The sequence below is a fragment of the Micromesistius poutassou genome, assembly GCF_964030765.1.
Source record: "Micromesistius poutassou genome assembly, chromosome: 22".
Classification (NCBI taxonomy): Eukaryota; Metazoa; Chordata; class Actinopteri; order Gadiformes; family Gadidae; genus Micromesistius; species Micromesistius poutassou.
The window spans coordinates 2,588,487-2,596,425 of NC_140292.1; positions in this window are offsets into that span (position 1 = coordinate 2,588,487).

Sequence of the window (7,939 nt, forward strand, 5' to 3'; positions counted from 1 at the left end):
GCAAACAAATGCCCTTTTGCAGCATTGCTTGGTCAGCTATTTCTCGAGTTACAGATAATACATGGTCAGTTCATGTTTGCTGGAGAGATTTATGTTACTCTTGTCTAGAGTCTAGTGCAAACAGCATGGTGCCAAAGCGCTTATGTAATCCATGCAATAACTATGCATTGGTTAGATGCCATTCTGTGAAAATCCATTACCATCATTTACTTTCTCTCTGAAATTTCATTAAAATGTCTGACTCCGTTTGTAGGACCACTTCGATGAGACACAGAGTCACAGAGCTGATGGTGTTAGGAAGCTCAAGCCGAATTCCATCCCAACACTGTTCGTCTTCACCCCACCGACACCGCCCAGCAGACCCACCAAACGAAAACGGACTGAAGATGAACCATCTCTGAATGCAAACATTCAGAATGTATTATACGCTATATAGTGTAAGAAGTAAAGATATTAAAGATTGTCTAATACAAAATGTATACTTTTACCGTAATATTTGAGATGTTTTAATGGCTCTTCCCTGATTTCACTGTTGATATTTTAATATGAATATTGAATATGAATTTTCCTGTTGGAGGAGTCTGTTGTTTAAATGTTGTACAAATGATTGCGTACTGCTAGGATTTGAATGCAAACATTCAGAATGTATTATAAGTTATAGTCTAAGAAGTAACCAAAGTTATTTTTATATTGCTAACGTCTGATTCATTTTTTATGAAAGAGAAAACTCTTTAATTGATAAACAAAATCATACGTGTATGGTCTTTTTTCCCTTGGGCATTAGTCATCAGTCAGACTTTTAACAATAGACACAGTCTGATCATGACACCTAAGTAGGCTACGAGAAGGGTTAATTTGATGTTTAGGGGAAATATTTATAGTCTAGATTAAAATAAATAACCAAGAAGTTGTAATTTTTAGCCAATGTCTCAATAAGTAATCGTAGGCTACACGGCGACGGCTATCGGAGAAGGTAAGGTGAACGCGGCTCCACTGATAGGCGATCAGGGCTCCAGAGTGCGACCTATTAGGTCGCATATGCGACCTAATTTCTTAAGGTGTGAGTTAAAATTTAATGAGGTCGCTCCGGTGCTACTTGCAGGAGGACGAGCAGATATGAAGCGGTCGATAGTAGATTATTTTAAGAAGAAAAATGTCTCGGAGGAGGAAACAAATTAGGCTGTTGTTGGTGCTGGAGAAGGGTTAGCAGAGGAAGCAAAAAGAACCTCAGATTCTTATTCTGAAGAGGACAGTGACAGGTTGGCGAAAGAGGCGGGGGGCAGTGGGGAGAAAAAAAAAAAGTATTGTTTTCAACAAAAATGGCTGGCGCAGTTCCCGTGGTTGCGTTATGAGGGACAAACCATGGTGTGTGTACTGCAGGACATGTGGCCTGTCCGTTGCAGGCAAAACACATTTTGTAAATGGGTCTACACAATTCAAAGTTCAGTCATTAAAATTACACAATGAAAGCCAAAAGCACAAGACGTGCAGGGACCGCTGCATCACATGAAGCTCCCAGTCTCTCCCCACCTCATTTAATCGGATAGATGAGACCAATCGCTCGGCGGAGAATGAACAAATGATCATCAAGTTTAACACCGCCTACAACATCGCTAAAGAGGAACTCCCGTTCACAAAATGATGAAGAATAACGGACTGAACGTCAACGACACTGCGTGTGCACAATTTGTGGGAGTTATAGCAGACACACTCAAGGGAAAGACCGCTGACAAAGTCGCATCCGCCCCCTACCTCTCGTTCATGCTTGACGGTTCCACTGACAAATCCAAAGAGTGCGAGATTATATATGCCCGTATCGTTGAAGATGGAAAACCAATATTCTTATTGGCCATATTGTGGTTGAACATGCCCATGCAGAAGGTAAGGAGTGTGTCTCATATAGCCAAATGATAATAAATATATGGAAAAATGCTCTATAGGTTAATTATAATTTCCGTTTAATCGTAATTTAATAAGAATTAAATTATTATTTAATGCCATCATGCCCAGGTATCTTATAAAAACACACAGAATTGTGTGTGTGTGTGTGTGTGTGTGTGTGTGTGTGTGTGTGTGTGTGTGTGTGTGTGTGTGTGTGTGTGTGTGTGTGTGTGTGTGTGTGTGTGTGTGTGTGTGTGTGTGTGTGTGTGTGTAAATATAAATATTCCATGTTATGTGCTTAATTTAAGGCGTTTATCTATCTTTATTTTTATTCTTTATCTATTTATTTGTCAATCTTTCATAAACATAAGGTCATGTATTATTAACACACTATACAAAGAAAAATATGGTGCTACCTAATTTGTTTTGGTGCTACTAAATGAAAAGCTAGGTGGCACCAGTGCTACCTGTGAAAAAGTTAGTCTGGAGCCCTGTAGGTGATGTAGGCATAATTGTCTGTCTTCTCGAGACGTTCAACGTGATATATTTGTAAAAGCGTTTATATTTCAGCAAAGTATGAGAAACCTTTTAACATTCACAAACAGTTTATGATGATAATGAGCAATTTGTTGCAACATCCCATCTTCGTTCCATTGGCAGACGTTGTACAGTGAGCTGACTTGGGTCTACAAGATGGCACCCATGATGGCAGAAACAACAATCAAATGGGCCTATACCTAAAAAGGAGCACTATGAATTAATAAGCCATTTAAAAGGCCCCATAGCATGAAATTTTCACTTTGAGGTTTTCTAACTGAGTTGAGTTCCCCTAGCCTCCCTATGGTCCCCCAGTAGCTAAAAATTGCGTTAGGTGTAAACCGAGAAGTAGCTATCTTGCGCCGTCTTTGAAAAAAGGATCGCTGAAACGCTTCGATTTGGCTTCCGGCCCCATATGACGTCATATGGGGCCATGTTACCTCCCCTTTCTCTGCTTGGCCCGCCCAGAGAATTTGGCCTGCCAATGGGACAATGAGCTAGGACCGTGCGAGCGCCACATGTGTGTGTGTGAATACACACTGTAACGCAAGTGTTCTTTGTTATTTGGATAACCGTTCCGCTGTTGGTGTAAAGGCCCATTCACACCCTACGGTAAATACGGATAGGGACGCTTTTGTCTGGTCCCGGAGGTCGTCCGTCAGTGGGTCCGTCGCCTCTGAGCTTATGAATCCGGAGTGCTCCGGACAAACCGGAGCACTACCACTGGAGATCGAGGCGGCAGTAGAGGCAGAAGTCCCAACCACAAGAGTAGTAGGCCTATAATAACTGATATGTATATATATTTTGTATTTAACGTTTTATACTTATATTATACTATATACTTGACCGTATAATTTTATTGTTCACCTGCTTTGGCAATGCAAATGTATATTTTTTATGCCAATAAAACTTTTTTGAATTTAAATTTTGAGCAGAGAATCTGCAGGTTGGTGAGGGGTGCCACATGCCACCTCCACGTACACTTTGTGCCAGATGACACAGAGCATAATCATCTCCTCTACAGATACCATGTTTGCGATTGTCGATGCCGGTCATTTTATACACGACAGTCACTGCCCTCTAGAGGTTGTTTTGCGTAATATCCATAACACTGAAACCGGATGGAGGTATGAAGGGTAGTCCCGGAGACAACGTTTAGTACGGACGGACAAATTTCGTCCGGATCCGGAGGTATGAGGCGGCCTTCATGGCGCATAACATGCAACACAATAACGCAAGCTTGCATAAAGCTCCCATTTGGTGAAAAGACTAGACTGCGTTGGGTTGGTTGAGAAGGAATTGGGAACCGCGACATGGAGGAAAAAAGGATTGTTTCCTAGGATTGTCCGTCGGAGCCCCGCTGTAGCGGGCAGTGGGGCTGGGCGGGCAGCCCCGCGGTTGGCCAGCGTTCAGCAGGTAGCCCTGGGGGTGGCCAGCGGGCAGCGGGGCTCCGACGGACAATCCTGGGCAACAATCCTTTACTCCTCCATGTCACGGTTCCCAATTCCTTCTCCACCAACCCGACGCAGACAACCCTGGGCAACAATCGCGGGCAACAATCCCCTTCTCCTCCATTTCATTTCTCCGTTGAGTCTGTAGCCTACTTAATATTGACGTGGAAGTGGAAGAACCAGAGGCGTCTGAGAACCCGTCGCAGTCGTTTGAGATTCATAATATCATACGGAGGCGCAAACAGCTTTTGACCATGATAATATATATTATATAGATATCTAAATATAATATGATATTATTTAGATATAGAGCTCCAGGACTCCCGCCGGAGCACCCGGAGTGTTCAGTGTTCCACTGTAAACACTAGCGCATGGTACCGTGGCTGCAAGCTGCTCAGGGCCTCACTCCCACCCTCCACCTTGACCCGCCTCTAAAAACGGCACGTTTGTGGAGAGCTCATTGTGGGACTGGCTCGTAGTGGCTGTAACTCTGCACCAAGGCTGAATTTCTTGAACGTCTTCAAGTACTGTATTAGGGGCCCACTAACACCTTTATTAAAGCATCCATAAAATAGCATGCCATGGGACCTTTAAACAAATAACATTTCCTAGCATTCAGCTAATATCTCCTCATGATCCAATAGCTATGCAACCCCTGAGGGTGTTGTAAAAAACTCTGGTCTTCTCAGCAGCACGTAGGCTGATAACTATGAAAACTATGTAAACTACACTACCGTAATTTCCCGCATATAGGCCGCATCGTGGACAAACCGCAAGCCTTTAATTTATGTATTAAAAAAACAATTGTGTGCATGAGAACGGTGAGAGCACATCAAACACGCGTAGCAGCTAGGACCCGTCTTTCTTTACTGTCTCCGAGTGTGTGTCGCTGTTAAACACCTGACAATGAGCTAGTTTACCATGATAAGACCGCCATATGAATCTGGAAAAAATGAATAAAGACAGGATTTGGTCTCCTATATTTCCTATGCAGGATAACTCATGTGTGTTTCCATTGAAAGCAAGAACATTCAAAGTGATCCTAAACTTTAAACCTACTCTACGTTCTGTTGGGCAAAAGCATCAACCAAGAAATTTAAACAAATAATACAAACTGAACTTCCACCATCATGCATAGCGCACATTTAAACAGATAAAAGAGCAGAGAGGAGCCAGCTCAATAAAAGCATCTTCCCTCATGGTATAATCTATCTATCTATGGTATAATTCACCCCTGTGAGATGCGTGCCAGCTCACCAGCATAACCTGCAATGTCCACAAAACCAAGGAAATGGTTCCAACCCAATGTAGAAGAGTATATCACCCTTGTAGTTATGTGGCCCAGAACATTTGACTCGGACTGTAAGAAAAAAATAGCTTGTAGCCTGTAGAGGCCTAGACCTAATCACTAGTATCAAAAGAATGACCTGACAGGTGGTGAGTGATATGGCTGTGATCTAGCCCCCTAGTTCTAGCCAAAGCAGGTAGCCTCGGTCTAACATCTGCCGACAACTACCTGTATATCAAAGCAGCATCTACCTCATGGTATAATCTGAAACCCCTGTCAAATGTGCTAGAGGGACTCACTTCACAACCAATAAGCTTTTATATAAGACAGGCAATTAACTTCCCTTCCCTCTCTCAAGCAGTCCGAGGGCGAAACAGAAATAAACTTTCAGATTTTCTACTTGTGTAGTATTTTCAATTCCAGTATCTTCATTTTACAATTGTATCTCTATTCTTGTAAAATTTATATTAATGACCATTAATACTTACAAGACACTGCTTGAAAAGTAGATTAGGATCTTCACGTAGGAACACCTTCCTTGCCGTGTCTGACGATGTTGGTGGTCTCAAAGAAAAAAAGAAAAAACAGAAAGATAGCTCTAATAATAGCAAGACTAATTGTAATTCAACAGATTGAATTTCATCTGGGCAAAAGTATTGTTTGGTACTGTACTGTGCACACACCTCATCAAGCTTTCTCAGTATCTCCTTCAGGTCCTTGCCAAACTCTGTTTTTCGCGCGGTACAAACTCAGCAGTAGGGGCGCATATTTTTCTACAGCAGCTCTGAATGTTCCGAGTAGATCTTTGTTTGTAATACAGAAAAACTCCTCACAAATCTGTAAAATGCAGGAAAAAACAAATAAGTACAGAGGAATAGTAAGTAAATTGGGAGAATTTGTAACCGGTCAAAAATTGTCTATAGCCATTATCATTTTAAAAAGCATTTACAGCCTCTCCAGGTTGTAGTGGGTGCCTGCTTGCGTGAATGAACGTGCGTGCACGTGTGTATTGCGAGCATATGCGATTTCAAAGTGACAAACAAAAACTCAAAGCCGATGCATGCATCCAAAACTATTAATTCAAAACCAAGTTGAGTTTGTTACTTTGAAATCGCGCGCGCGCGCGCACACACACACACACACACACACACACACACACACACACACACACACACACACACACACACACACACACACACACACACACACACACACACACACACACACACACACACACACACACACACACACACACACACACACACACACACACACACACACACACACACACACACACACACACACACACACACACCTGCCCGAGTGATGCCGCAGCGCGTTGACTAGTCCGTCCTGAGGCGTCCATAGGCTTTATGGTTTGTGTGTTTGAAAGCCGTGACACTCCTTTACCAGTTGGCCTGAAATACTCGACTTGATTCGGAGCACTCACCTGCCTCAGCCATTTTTCATATCAAAGCAGTGAAGGCGGGGGGGGGGGGGGGAAGAGAAGAAAGAGGATAGCAGAGTAACCAGCAGGGCGCGCACAGCGCACAGACTTGTGCGGAGGTGAACTTACAGTGAGCCGTTTGGAGAACAAAAATAAATAGGCGGTCGACTGACCGCGGCACTAGTCTCAATGTGCTACGACCAACAACTCCAAGGACCGAGCTGGTGGTCTGATCACGTGCGAAGTGCATGATGCCTGTAGTGCTAAGGCGAACTCACCGACGAGAAACTGTGTCAATTTCCAATGGATAGTGTAGCCCAGGGGTCCAAACTTTTCACCTACCATAATCTAAGATCCGAATCATCAAGCTGGGGCTAATATTCAGATCTTAGCTCCGCCGCCGGGGGGCTCCGCGGTCGGGGTTCCGCCGCCGGCCATAGGAATCTAGCTAAGATCTGCTAAGATCTGAATGGCCCGGTGGTTGGGGACCGCTGGTGTAGCCTATCTATGGGCAATTAAAATGCATGAAAAGGCCATGCTGTATGGATAACGCGATCACATTGGGTACCTACATCTAATAGAAAAGTATTCATCGAACCGCAGGCCTTGACTAGGCTAGTCTACATAAAAAAGACGTGTGCAACTAGCCTAGCTAAACACCGAATTGTGTTCTCATTAAACAACTTGCGATACGAGAGTCCTGGTTGCACAACGATAATAACAAATTAAGTGAACAAATGAATGATATAGTTGGTTGCATGGTTGAAACTTTTGAACAACTCTTAATGACACATCCAATACTAACTTGAGCGGCTTTGAGTAACATCTCGTTTGCTAAATGACAGAATGGTAAAAGACGAGCATGCTCGTCATCGAACAGTGGACTATGCTGTCGACGTAGTAGGCCTAAAGTCAACCCGGTATCACGCGATTTCGTGCTCATGCGCACAAACGTTAATCGGCTGACAGTAAAGTGCACAGTCTAGTTATATATATGTCAATATTTCCGATATTTGCAGCAGACCTCCTCAAAAACTGAAACAAATTTTCCGTGCTCCGTAGAACGAAATGTAAACCCATGCAGTTTGAATATATATGAGAGAGAGAGAGAGAGAGAGAGAGAGAGAGAGAGAGAGAGAGAGAGAGAGAGAGAGAGAGAGAGAGAGACGAGTAAAGAGAGAGAGAGAGACGAGTAAAGAGAGAGAGAGAGACGAGTAAAGAGAGAGAGAGAGAGAGAGAGACGAGTAACGAATGCATCAAAGGGTAAATATAGTGTATTGATGTGTTCTGTTCAATGAAAAATGAGAAAATAAACTAGAAACTCGTTGGTTTATT